Source organism: Balaenoptera ricei, chromosome 2, assembly GCF_028023285.1.
Source record: "Balaenoptera ricei isolate mBalRic1 chromosome 2, mBalRic1.hap2, whole genome shotgun sequence".
NCBI lineage: Eukaryota > Metazoa > Chordata > Mammalia > Artiodactyla > Balaenopteridae > Balaenoptera > Balaenoptera ricei.
Window position 1 is genome coordinate 145331159 of NC_082640.1, and position 15060 is coordinate 145346218.

Here is a 15060-nt window from a genome sequence, read left to right on the forward strand (position 1 = left end):
CTGGGAAGATCCCACATGCCGCTGAGCAACTGGGCCCGTGAGCCACAATTACTGAGCCTGCGCGTCTGGAGCCTGTGCTCCGCAACAAGAGAGGCCTCGATAATGAGAGGCCCACACACCGCGATGAAGAGTGGCCCCCACTTGCTGCAACTAGAGAAAGCCCTCACACAGAAACGAAGACCCAACACAGCCATGAATAAATAAATAAATAAGTAATTAAAAAAAAAAAAAAAAAAAAATTTAAAAAAAAATCAATCAGTATAGTGTAAAGCAACTATACTCCAACAATAAAAAAATCAATTAGTATAATTCACCATATTAACAGAAAAACCATATCATCATCTCAATTCGAAACACTGATTCGGAAAAACCATGTGACAAAATCCAATATCCATTAATGACCAAAAAACAAAACAAAACGAAGAAGTTTCAGCAAACTAGAAAAAGGCAGAAACTTTCTCAACCTGAAAGAGGACATCTATAAAAATCCCACAGCTAACACCATATTTGGTTCCCTTGTATTTAGTGTCATTATTGATATATTTGAATTTGTTCCTTTATTCATTCCCACTTTTTCTATTCTTTTCCTTCTTGTTGTCTCACTTGCTGTCTCTTGATGCTACACTCTCTATAATGTCTTCAAACTGATCTTCCTGTTCACTAACTCTCTCTTATTGCATATTTAACCATTTAATTATCAAAGGTTTTTCCCCAACAATTCTATTTTTATTTCTAAATGTTTTATTTGGTTCCTTTTTTTTTTTTTTTTTTTTCATTTTTGGCTGCATTGGGTCTTCGTCGCTGCCCACAGGCTTTCTCTAGTTGTGGTGAGCAGGGGCTACTCTTCGTTGCGGTGCACGGGCTTCTCATTGCGGTGGCTTCTCTTGTTGTGGAGCATGAACTCTAGGTGCGTGGGCTTCAGTGGTTGTGGCACACGGGCTCAGTAGTTGTGGCTCACGGGCTCCAGAGCGCAGGCTAAGTAGTTGTGGCGCATGGGCTTAGTTGCTCCACGGCCTGTGGGATCTTCCCGGACCAGGGCTCAAACCCATGTGCCCTGCATTGGCAGGCGGATTCTTAACCACTGCGCCACCAGGGAAGCCCTATTTGGTTCTTTCAAAAAATCTGCTGAGTCATTTTTGTTAGTTTCTTATTACTTGCTCATTTTTGTGACTTCATCTTTTCTTTCCTTCAACCTTTTATACCATGGTTATTTTATATTCTACTCTGATCATTTTAGTATCTAAGGTCCTGTATAAGGAGTATGCCAATCAACTGTTTGACTTTTCTGCTGACTCTCTCAATCATGGCTGTTTGTTTCCTTGTTAGTTTATTGACCTTTTATTATGATACCATATTTGCCTGATTTTAATCTGTGGGTAAACTATGCATCTCAGTTGGGTATGCTCTTTTCCAGAGAGCATTTACATCTGCTTTTGTAGGCAGTCAGGTTGTGACACAAACCTGGAACTACTTTATTCCCCTTTTAAAGATACAGACTTAATGTGGAAATTTCAATCTGGGTCCCTCTTCTTGCTACAAGTCCAAATGTAGACTCCTGATATTACTACTGTCCTAGGGTGCCTTTACCTTTCCAATTTGCTTTCTCCTTACAGCTCACTTGTTGGGTTTCAGCTCACTTTGGGATGGATTGAGCTAAAAAGTACAGTCTTTGGAGATTTTTTCTGACTGCTTGCAATTTCATTAATGTACTAAAGCATGTGTTTCACCCAAGATCTAGGCATTTCGCTATGGCTGGGTCTGTCACAGTCTTCATCAGAAGCTGAAATCCAAACAATGGGCCTTCCAAAAGCATCCATATCATCTACATTTGTCCAATAAGTTGAGTGAGAGCGTTTATTGGCTTTTCAAACACCATTTTCAAATTCCAAATTTCAAACACTCATAAGAGCATCTGTAATCTGGGGTGCATTTTTAAATTAGATAAAATCTCAAATGTTATTGTTTATTAAATATTCTGCTTTAAACATTTGTTTCTTTAATTCTCTTTTCAAAATCTCCTCACAGTGATTTTTTTAAAACCTCCTATATTAATCTATACAAATTTCTTGAAAACATTTTACTAAAGTTCAAACTTCCCAATAACTCTATAATAGTAAATATAATCATTAGAAACTTCCTCCATTCTATCCTTAACAATATTCAAAAGGTACATACGTGAGAAAATTTAAAAGCTTGAGACAAGATAATCTGCACACTTCGAACACCCCTTGAAAGATATTTTGGATTCAACCCACATTTCAGATAGATGTTTAAAATTTTTGTTTAATTTAATATTACTTTCTTTAAATTAGAGGATTCTGCTCTTGATAATGTAATCTCCTATATCTTGTTAGCAAGCTAAAAATATCAGTCTACATAACTAACCTCACATTTACTGGTCATTACATAATCCCTTTTCAGCCTTGACCTCATATAATTAGTGTTCTCCATTATCTTCTATAAATCCTGCCCCAAATTAAACTGAGCTATCTTAATAGAGAGAGCCCTAGAGCAATAATTATAAGTTCTCAAGTCTAGCTCCTGTTCATTAAACAACTCACTTTGGATTCAGATGACAGACTCTTATGTATTTCCCTTTGGAAAATGAGACTACAGCAATATTGCTCTATTTCTCAAGGGTGCTGTAAAGAGAAACATAAAAGCTTTATTATTATTGTATCTATAAATTCTGAGCCATCCAGAATAAAGCCTTTCTCTGCAGTAACTTAGTAGTCTTAAAGGAATATTTGCTTTAAGCAAACATATGCAAAACTTGTGTATAAGAATCCACATACACTCAAAAGATAAATCATGGGTTGGTTAGGCTGATTATTGATTTTGCAAAAATACCTATGAAAGTAGATATCCCCTTTAAAACATGACTCAAGTAATTCAAAATGAGGTTTACATATTAATTAGTGGAAATGTGTTTGTTTTATCATACCTGTGTATATTTACCTTCTTGAAACCAGAGATCCTGTCTTATTCTTCTTTGTGCCCTACCCCCCAGGATCAAGCATTGTGCTTTGCAAAAAATAAGCCCTCAATATATGGTGATTGAACAGAAATAAACTGAACAGAACTTTAATTCATTATCTTCCTCCTCAAAATAAGTAGTAATGCCTTTATAGGACTCCAATATAACTTTTATTAATTTATATTATGTATTCACTTCAAATGAGTATGATATCAACTTTTTAAGGAAAATCCACCTACATGCTTTTGTCACCCTGGGGAGAGGGGTGGCCCACAGGGGGAAATGATCTTTGTACAAATTAACTCCAATAACGTTTCTAGAGAAGGATCTCCCTCCTCCCCCCTTAGCTTTTCTTCCTTCCCTCCCACTCTGGCTTCTCAAAGTGGGTTTAAAGAATAATTTAAGTTTACTGAGTTGCCTTACCTGACTAAGTGCAGGTATCAGTATGGATTCCAATAAGAAGGAAATGAAATAATGTTCAACCCCACAGCGGGATGCAAAAAATCTAAGCAAATTCCTACTAGAAATAGATTTCTAGCAGAAGGTAATTGGGAGCCACTGCTTTGTTCACATAAAAAGTGCTCAACTTCAGGCCCAAAATAAGCACTGGATTTAAAACAATAACAAGTAGAGCGAGTCAAATCAAAACATATCAATTAAAGAAGATAATGGTCCTAAAACCATCCACTACATCGCTGATCATCACTTGCCCAACACCTGGTACCTACAGACACTAGGGACACAAGGGCAGAAAGCTCTGACCCTGCACTTAAAGAGGTTTGGAGAATTCAGTTAAGAGCACAAACTGATGATCAATGGCTGGGAAGACAGATTCATTTTGGTTGTGATACTAATAAAAATGAAATAGGATAGGTAAACACTAGAACTGATTTCTGAAACTTTAAAAAAATCAGAATATTTCATATAAAATTGGGAATTTTCAGCTTACCTTGGAAAAAATCTGAGATCTAGCATCACTGAACTCACATTCTCCTCCTGGCAACCATAGGAGCAGAATCTGTCTGGATCAGAGGGAGTGTGTGCTCTCTATTGAAACACACCACTCCCTACTGTCTTAGGCACCTTCCTCTTTGCTCACTTACACTATCTGCCTGGCACCTGACCCACTGGTTGCATGAAGAGGATGTGAATATTTCACTATAACAATTAATACATAATAGTACTTGATCACAATACATAATTTTAATTGATAAATGATATAAAAAGTTCATATTTATTATGTATTTACTTTATGTCATGCATTATTTACTATACACAAGCTCTCATTTAACCTCATAATAGGAGACAGGAACACCAATATCTCTGCTTTACACAGATGGAAAAACTGAAGTCTAAAGAAATTAAATACTTTGGTCAATATCACAGTGCTTATTCATGATGAAGCTAACACTTAAACTCAGGCATGTCCATTTGAGACCATAACCAGAGCTATTTTTTTACTGTACTACTCATCAATGCAGGCTGGGTGGTCTGAGAAGCTTCATAAAGAAGAGATATACAGAAGACCAAAAAGCACATGAAAATATGCTCAACGTCGCTACTTGTTAGAGAAATACAAATCAAAACTACAATGAGGTATCACCTCACACCGGTCAGAATGGCCATCATCAAAAAGTCTACAAATAATAAATGCTGGAGAGGGTGTGAGAAAAGGGAACCCTCCTACACTGTTGGTGGGAATGTAAATTGGTGCAGTCACTATGAAGAACAGTATGGAGATTCCTTAAAAAACTAAAAATAGAGCTACTATATGATCCAGCAACCCCACTCCTGGGCATATATCCAGAGAAAACCATAATTCGGAAAGATACATGCACCTCAGTGTTCACTGCAGCACTATTTACAATAGCCAGGTCATGGAAGCAACCTAAATGTCCATAGACAGATGAATGGATAAAGAAGATGTGATACATATATACAATGGAATATTACTCAGCCATAAAAAATAATGAAATAATGCCATTTGCAGCAACATGGATGGACCTAGAGATTATCATACTAAGTGAAGTAAGTCAGACAGAGAAAGACTGATATCATATGATATCACTTATATGTGGAATCTTAAAAAATGATACAAATGAACTTATTTACAAAACAGAAACAAACTCAAAGACTTAGAAAACAAACTTATGGTTACCAAAGGGGAAAGGTGGGAGGGATAAATTAGGAGGTTGGGATTAACATATACACACTCTATATATAAAATAGATAATCAGCAAGGACCTACTGTATAGCACAGAGAGCTCTACTCAGTACTCTGTAATAACCTATATGAGAAAAGAGTCTGAAAAAGAATAGATATATGTATATGTATAACTGAATCACTTTGCTGTACACCTGAAAGTAACACAACATTGTAAATCAACTATACTTCAATATAAAACAGAAAGAAGAAAGGAAGGAAGGAAGGAAAGAAAGAAAAGAAAGAAAGAAAGGAAGGAAGAAAGAAAGAAAGAAAGAAAGAAAGAAAGAAAGAAAGAAAGAAAGAAAGAAAGAAAGAAAGAAAGAAAGTAAAAGGAAAGAAAGATGACTTTGAGCTGAAAGGTTTCTGTCTCTCCTTCCTGTCCTCTTTTAACTTGAACTTCATAGCCCTCTGTTTATGGAGTAACACAGCACTGAGTATTATTTGCTATAGAATATGACAGAATGACTCTATACAGGTGTATTTCTTGTATAGTGAGAACAGTGTGATATTGCCCAGACATGAATCGTGACAGGCTTTTAACAGAAATGGGATTTCCTCTAAAGAGTGGGATGTACATGGTGTCAATCATGATGGTTATCTGGCTGTCAGTTGCCTAGGGATTGGAGGTGTGTCCTTCAACCTGGAAAGCAGGACAGACAATATGTAAGTGGAGTTGGGGATTCCCTACTTGGTGGTGGGCCCTAGAGGAAATTTACATCTTTGTCTTGGCTCTTCCCCATGGGGGCAGGGATGGGAAGGAGAAAATAAGTTATCCTCAGAACAGGAAACAAGCCAAGAGTTGTGAAGCCAGAAAGCTTAGCAAGGTTCCTGAAAAACTGTTCCAGAGCTTTGGGTACCGAATATTAAAAACCTTCTCAGACCATGGAATGAGTCGAGGCCTGGGAGCCCTGGAAGCTCCTTAGCTAAGGTACAATCAGAGAGAAATGTGTACCTCGTAAGCCTAATTCATTTTATGTTTCTTTTATTTTCTTGGTCCATTTGCTTTGTGTTCCCTTAGGTTGGAGCCAAGTATTTTTTAAATTTCCACTAATTTTAGTTGAAACAAATGAGAGGGTTTTCATCTATGCTTGAGCTGGAGTTTTAACAGGAAGTAGGGCTCCTCAGAGAGCACGTGAGGCAGATACCTTGAGAAAACCCAGAGGGAGCAATGTCGGCCCCTCTGGCCACCTGGAGAATCTACTTCTTGTGATAAAACCTTGGAGAGTCTTTATACTTTTTTTTTTTTGGGCTGCACTGCGCAGCATGCAAGATCTTAGTTCCCCAACCCCTGTCCCTTGCTGTGGACGTCCGGAGTCTTAATACTGGACTGCCAGGGAAGTCCCTCTTTATACTGTTTTTTATAGAAGAAGTTTCCACAGAATATTTTGTCTGGAGATATCAAACAATTAGAAGGGGACTTCCCTGGTGGCGCAGTGGTTAAGAATCCGCCTGCCAATGCAGGGGACATGGGTTCGAGCTCTGGTCCGGGAAGATCCCAAATGCTACGGAGCAACTAAGCCCGTGTGCCACAACTACTGAGCCTTAGCTCTACAACCCTCGAGCCACAACTACTGAGCCCAAGTGCCGCAACTACTGAAGCCCACGCACCTAGAGCTGTGCTCCATAACAAGAGAAGCCACCGCAGTAAGAAGCCCACGCACTGCAGCAAAGAGTAGCCCCCGCTCACCACAACTAGAGAAAGCCCGCGTGCAGCACCGAAGACCCAACACAGCCAAAATAAATAAATTAATTAATTAATTTTTTTTAAAAAGAACAATTAGAAGGAGGTAGAATGGCTAAAGAAGAAAAAACACAGGAAAATGTAGGCAGAATCAATGTAAATCTTTCAAGACAAATTTAATATTTCCAAGTGTGAACATTTTTAAAATCTTGTAAGGCCATTCAAATTGATGTATTATATTTTTCTTCTAATCTTTTCCTTTGGGGATATGTATGCACTTTAATAATAAAAGGTAGCCTGATGCCAAAACAATTTCATGGTTATGAACACAGCCTGATAAAGTGCAGTTGGTAATATTCTTACATTATTTTATACATTGTTAAGGTTTTTAATTATTTGTACTCCGATGCAATAAAATTCTCAATGATTATACCAGTAAAAGGATAGTTATGTCTAGCCTCATACTGAAAAATCATGTTTGAAAAATCATGCTTTTAAAAATGCCTTGATTTTCTGCAAACATCTAAAATGTCTTTGAAATCTCCACATCCTATTGTGCAGTTGCAAGCTGCATGCCTGCTTTGACAACTGCAAAAACCACCACACATGGAAAGCCCTGCTTGGACCACTCCTCACAGGGATTGTCAGTCCTGGAGTATGAGCCCAGATGAAACACTCAGAACCAATCATTTTGCCTAGGATTCTGAACAATCCCCTAAAGAGAGACCTGGTACAGTTTCCTATAAATCATGTATTTGTTTGGCCTGAGGCTGAGCACATGGTTGTTGCATCTAAAAACTATTCTTAAGAAATAATTTACCTCAGTAATAATGTAGTGGGACTTCCCTGGCAGCACAATGGTTAAGAATCTGCCTGACAGTGCAGGGGACACGGGTTCGAGCCCTGGTGCAGGCAGATCCCACATGCGGCGGAGCAACTAAGCCTGTGCACCACAACTACTGAGCCTGTGCTCTACAGCCCACAAGCCACAGCTACTGAGCCCACGTGCCACAACTACTGAAGTCCACACGCCTAGAGCCCGTGCTCCACAACAAGAGAAGCCACCGCAATGAGAAGCCCGTGCACCATAACGAAGAGTAGCCCCCGCTCGCCACAACTAGAGAAAGTCTGTGTGCAGCAACGAAGACCCAACGCAGCCAAAAATAAATAAATAAATTTATTTTAAAAAATAATAATAATATAGTACCTTTGCATGGTGACATACGGTAACCAGGCTTATCATGGCGATAATTCTGAAATGTATAGAAATATCAAATCCCTATGTTGTGCACTAGGAACTAACCTAGCCGGTCAATTATACTTCAAAAAGAAACGAACAAACAAACTCATAGAAAAACAGATCAGATTTGTGGTTACCAGAGGCAGAAGGTAAGAGGATAGAAAACTGGATGAAGGCTGACAAAAGATGCAAACTTCCAGTTATAAGATAAGTAAGTAGTAAGGATGTAATGTACAATATAATTAATATAATTAGCACTGCCATATGTTATACATGGAAGTTGTTAAGAGAGTAAATCCCAAGAGTTCTCGTCACAAGGAAAAAAATTTTTTTCTTTTATTTTGTATCTACGTAAGATGATGGATGCTCACTAAACTTATTGTGGTAATCATTTCATGGTATATGTAAGTCAAATCATCATCCTGTACACCTTAAAATATCCCAATAAAACTGGAAGAATAAAAAAGAAAGAATTCATCTAACCAAAAAGCTAAAATTATAGAAACATGCTTGATCACATGCCTATAAAATAATTGAATGGTAGTGTGGTATGTGTGATATCTAAAGGATGTTTCACCAAGCTTTAAAATGTTTTCCATACTTTTCGATATCCTATGACTTATTTTTTTATAAATATCAAAAGAACAACACACACACACATACGACTCCCAAGAAGGGGTTCCCCTGGTGGGGCAGTGGTTAGGAATCGCCTGCCAATGTAGGGCACACGGGTTCGATTCCTGGTCTGGGAAGATCCCACATGCCACGGAGCAACTAGACCTGTGCACCCCAACTACCAAGCCTGCGCTCTAGAGCCCGTGAGCCACAACTACTGAGCCCACGTGCCTAGAGCCCATGCTTCGCAACAAGAGAAGCCACCGCAATGAGAAACCCGAGCACCGCTATGAAGAGTAGCCCCCGCTCGTCGCAACTAGAGAAAGCCCGTGCGCAGCAATGAAGACCCAATGCAGCCAAAAATAAATAAATAAAATAAACAAATTTATTTAAAAAAAAGACTCCCCAGCATAAATATCAATTTTTTATTTCTCTAAGCTGGGGCTAAGTTCTCTCTCCTATCTCTCACAGTCCTTTTTCTGTAATTGTTTTGTGATACTTTCCCACCTTCTACCTTGTGTGTCTGTTATTTATGTATTTATCATAACTTCTACTAAAATTTACATAAGATCTACTCTCACTTCTTTTTATTATCTGAATGACCAAATACTTGCTAAGTGTACACATAAATGAATGAATATACAAAACCACTGAATATGTACAAAGCTAAATCCTTTTGTCACCATGAGCCGTTATATAAAATTTCCTAAGTGTCTAGGAGTGAGCTTTACTAAGCAGTGTAACTTTCTGGTGCTGGGCAACAAAGATGCAGAAAAAAAAATGGGAAGAATCAACTCTATAACAATGCTTACTTAATTGTGACTACACCAATAAATAAATTCCCTATGATAAGAAAGCACACCAGAAAACTTAGAGTGAATGTCAGTTATCTTTCTTCAACAGCAGAATTTGTAGCAAAGCTTTATGGTAATACATCATAATATTGATTCTAAATATTTTTGAAATACCACTGACTATGCGAGCATTAGCAACAGACATGTGATGACCACTCCGAGAGCTGAGTAATTTACTGTACTGGCCTATAGAACATACAGGTATTTAAGAACAGAGACCTATCATAAATGCCAGAGAAAGTATGATGATTTCAGGACAAGCCAACAAAGTGACTTACCATAAGGGGTAATCAATGACTGAAATCATTGCCTCTGTTACTGAGGCAAAATTAAATCCAAAGCATTTTCAAGAACAAAAGCCAAAACTTGTATCCATTCTTAACATACTCAGAGTAAAAATTAGAGTGAACATCCTTAACTTCATACTACAGTATCATAAGTAACAGTGGACAGTTCAAATTTACAACACTCTACTGGATCTTTAATATTATGTCCACATAGCAGCTCCCAAAGGTGAGTCACATAAACTTGGCTTCATAAACATGGACTTGAGATGAGATCTTTGACTACACTTTCTCATTCATCCATTCTAGCTGCCTTCTGAGTTGAAACATTATATGAGAATTGAGAAAATAATAAGAAAATATTCTCTGAAAAGGAGTGCATATTGGGAAGACCAAAAAAAACTGATTTTGTGAATTAAAGTGCAGTTGAAGAGCAAACACTTCTCTCATAAAAATTACATGAGCTCTTAAGAATCCTCAATGAAACTCTTAAAGAAGAATATCTCTGAGGCTTCTCCACAAAGCCACTTAAAGAATGCATTTCCCAATTCATTTCTGATTGACCAATAAAAGACAGAAACTAAGCATCTTTTTTTCAGTACCAATTAGGAGATCACACAGCCAAAAAATATCACTCAGTCATCTGAACAAAGGCATACTTTCAAACAGGGCTTTCTCCTGAAATCCCTATGCTATTGAAATTCCTGTTATTGTAGAGAGAATCCTAGAACAGAGACAGAACTGAGAATTCCAGATAAGAAAGGAGAGATAACATCACTGTCTTTCAGCAGAGGAAATTAAGAGATGCTGAAAGTGTATATAGGACATGCTCTCAGAGGACTGTGGAAAAAACATCCATGAAATTAAACACACACACACAGATGTGCACACACACACTCACGAAGGTAGGAAAATTGACGTCACTGAAGTAGATTAAACAACAAATGACAGAAAAATGACAGCTTTCTGCCCCATGTGTGCTGCCTCGCTGGGAAAAGATGTCAAAAATACAATCTTTCGAAACCTAAATGTAAGGACATCCAAAATGGTCTTTGAAAAACAAGGAAAAAATGGCCAGAAGAGAGAAAATTGAAGTCAAATGATATATTTGGTCTTATTTTTTAAAAATCAAGATATTAAAAAATTAAACATGACTTTCCTGTTGGATACTAAGAATTAAAAACCTCTTTATATGTTAAAAAAGGTAATATGCTATATGTTTATATATAATGTGTCGTATGTAAAAAAAAAAAAAAAAAAGGTAATTCCCCGGCATGTCAATAACCCTGTAATAAACCCTGTAGTATATAGGCACTTTGAAACAGATGAGGAAATGGGAATTGTCTGGAATAACGGCATGGGATTTTACAGCCCCACCACTCAGTCTATTATGCCTATAGAAACACCTTAAATAGGACCAGTCAGATGGAGAATTCACATTCTCCAGACCAAAGACACTGGTGTTTCTTCTTCTCTTGCAGAAAAGCAATAGGTTAACCCAGGCGCATCTTGAGAGAGTCCAAGCAAATTCACCCTGTTCCCAAGTCTGTCCGGTCAGCACCACGGGGAGCACCAAGTGGTTTCCCACCTCTCACAGCTGGAAGGCCCGGCTATTGACTTCCAGACTTTAAGGGAGAAAGTGCTGGGGATGTGAAGAAGGATTACCAGCACCTTAATCACAAGATCTGAGACACCTACGTTTTTGTTCTCTTACCTCTCACACATTCTTAGAAACCTATACCTGGTACAAATAGACCCACAGTAGATTTTTTGTCTGAGTATTGAACTGTTAAAGCCATAACCTTCCACCCTACAGAATTACTGCTACAATTTTACAACACAGATGAATTTCCATGTTCTGTGGAAATATAGGAAAGGCCAAAATAAGTCTGATTTGTTTAGAGTAAATAGATATCTTCAGGGGCTTCCCCGGTGGTGCAGTGGTTGAGAATCTGCCTGCCAATGCAGGAGACACGGGTTCGAGCCCTGGTCTGGGAAGATCCCACATGCCGCGGAGCAACTGGGCCCGTGCGCCACAACTACTGAGCCTGCGCGTCTGGAGCCTGTGCTCCGCAACAGGAGAGGCCGCGATAGTGAGAGGCCCGCGCACCGCGATGAAGAGTGGCCCCTGCTCGCCTCAACTAGAGAAAGCCCTCGCACAGAAACGAAGACCCAACACAGCCAAAAATAAATAAATAAATAAATTTAAAAAATAAAAAAAGATGCTATTAAAAAAAAAAAGATATCTTCATTTGCGCTTCTAAAATTCAGAAAGCAGAATTACATTCAGTAGGAAATATTGAAGGCCTTAGTCCATTTGATATTAGTATTAAAATATTTTAAAGACAGTTAACCCAAATGAAAAAACTCCAAGTAAGTTTGCATAAGCAATCAGAAATTTTAAGTTGCCGTTTTGGAGCAGAGGAAGATACTAACATTCAACCAAAAAGGACATTAACCTAAACAAAGATCACATCCAAAAATAAGATTATGCAACACTGTTAATCAACTATACTCCAATAAAAATTAATTTTAAAAAACAAAAATTAGTTTATGTACATATATATGTACCTGTATATATATACACATATATACATATACATGTACTTTGCCATTATCCAACTTTTGAATTAAAAGTTAGAACACTTTGTCATGTTTATATTTCAAAGATGCTGAACAAAGCCCTAGTAGAGTTATGCCTGAGATAAGTATAATGCATTTTTTATCATCCTGAAAGCATTTATTCCCTAAAAAAAAAAAATACAGAGGAGTAAAGTATATCAGGCAAGGTGACAGATAAACCATTATCCCTTCAAAAATCAAAGTGCATTTTTGCTGACAAGGTAAAAGGCGTACTGAAATAGGCACAGGGCAGTACGCACTTATAGAAGCAGCCTTTCTTCAATGCCTGAGAAATGTAAACCACACCAAACTTCTCCCACTCTACCAACGCACATCTCTCAAGTGGGCGTTCCAGAAGCAGACCAAGTCTGCCTTCAGAGCCAGCTGGAAAACTCCTCAGAAGCAGACCTCCTATTACAAGTTGAATTGTGTTCCCCCAGAAAATATGTTTAAGTCCTAAACCACAGAACTTGTGAATCTGACCTTATTTGGAAATAGAATTCCGGCAGGTGTAATCAAGCTCAGATGTAATTATCGGGGTGAGTCCTAATCCAATGGCTGATGTCCTCATAAGACAAGGGAAATTTGGGCACAGAGACACAAAGAGGGAAGAGGTGAAGGTGGAGGAAGAGACTGCAGTGATGCTGCCACAAGCCAAGGAATGCCTGAGGCACCAGAAGCTGGAAGAGGCGAGGGACGATCCTCACCCAGAGGCTTTGCAGGGAGCGCGGCCCTGCCTACAACTTGATTTCAGACTTCTAGGCTCTAAAATTGCAAGAGAACAAATCTCTGCTGTTTTAAATCACCCAGTTTGTGAGACTTTGTTATGGCAGTCCTAGAAAACTAATACACTCTCTTAATCATTATGTTGTAGAGATGTGAAGGAGAAGACAACAAGACAGGGTACCACGCAGATACAAATTTTAGGCTCATCTGGGACATTGACTATCCCTTAAAGAATAAACATTCAGGGGGCTTCCCTGGGGGCGCAGTGGTTGAGAATCTGCCTGCCAATGCAGGGGACACGGGTTCGAGCCCTGGCCTGGGAAGATCCCACATGCCGTGGAGCGGCTGGGCCCGTGAGCCACAATTACTGAGCCCGCGCATCTGGAGCCTGTGCTCCGCAACAGGAGAGGCCGCGACAGTGAGAGACCCGCGCACCGCGATGAAGAGTGGCCCCCGCTTGCCACAACTAGAGAAAGCCCGTGTGCAGCAACGAAGACCTAACACAGCCAAAAATAAATAAATAAGTAAATAAATAAAAATTAAAAAAGAATAAACATTCAGAAATTTCCACAAAGGTTCTTGCTCCTTGGGTGTGTGGTGTGTAAAAGGGGCAGGTCTCTTGTCCATATCTCACTGAGACAAATACCCCATTCTCTGGAGAAGTGCTCCTGCCCCTGAGTGGGAAGGAAGATATTCAAATAACATATAGGGAGTTTAATAATATAATTAAATAAACACACACCTTAACTGGAGAATTGACATTTATCAACACATCACAGAGATTCAAACTTGAAAGGTAGATAACTTGACATCACACAGCCTCGTTCTAAGTAAGAATAAACTATCTTCCCCTGCGTCCAATGCTATGGAAGAATTAAAATGTTTCATCCAGTCAAAGCCTCAGGCTGCACTTATATTCCTGGACAAAGTAGAAAAACATGCACTGAAAATGGAGGCCTCCAATACATCCAGGAATCTATCGATTTAAATAAGTGTAGTCACTCCTGCTTTAAGAGGACTAGATAGACCAGCATAAAACTAATTGTGACATTACTAACATATACTAATTAAATATAAATTGTACTCCCTGGTATTTAGGAGAAAAGGTGTGCTCATTCAAAATCTTGTCTTAAGCCCAACAACGTAGCAGAAAGAATATTTTTAAACCAAAAATGTCTTTCATAAGCCTTGACAAGGATCATAACTTAGATCAAAACTGACAAAATATATTCTCAAAAAGAAGCTGGAATTGAGCTGTGTAGAAGAAAAGCACTAAAACTCTAGGACATCTTAGGCAAGTTAAGAAAATTCTCACACATCTCAATATAACTGCCATCATCTACTAAATTTAGAAAAGTATTGCAGTTTCACAAGTATGGATTATTCACAAACACAATTTTTTTCGTCTGATTAAATGAGCCCTGCCGGGTAAAGCTGTCATCTCTAACTCAGGTTAATTTGGGGAAACCTGGTCTTTCCAGATGGCATCAAGGAGAGCAGACAGCTAATATGAGACTACATTCCAAGTTTTTATCTTAATGTGGAGAGCAAGAGCTGTTGGCCTCTGAGCTCGCTTTGATCCATTTCCTAAACCAGCACTCCATGGAATTCACATTCCTCCTAAAATGTCACATTTCTCCGCCAGAAAACTACCAGTATTACCCTGAAAGTCTGCAATACAGCCTGCTGCAAACCTGGCTGAACCACCTTCTCTGTTACAGAGTAGACAAAATATAAAATAACAGCACATCCTATGTCTTTACTGCATCAAACACATGGCTAATATAGTGCCCAAAAGCTTACCTGTCTTCCAGATTAGTTTAAGAAACAGCACTACAAATCTCTGGGCATTTTG

General features: G+C 38.6%; 1 protein-coding gene across 2 annotated transcripts in view; it reads right to left on the reverse strand.

Annotated features, from left to right (window-relative positions):
- The window catches only part of ARMH4 (armadillo like helical domain containing 4), a 152338-nt gene that overhangs the window by 102026 nt on the left and 35252 nt on the right, over positions 1-15060 (reverse strand). The gene's annotated exons all lie outside the window — the stretch shown is intronic.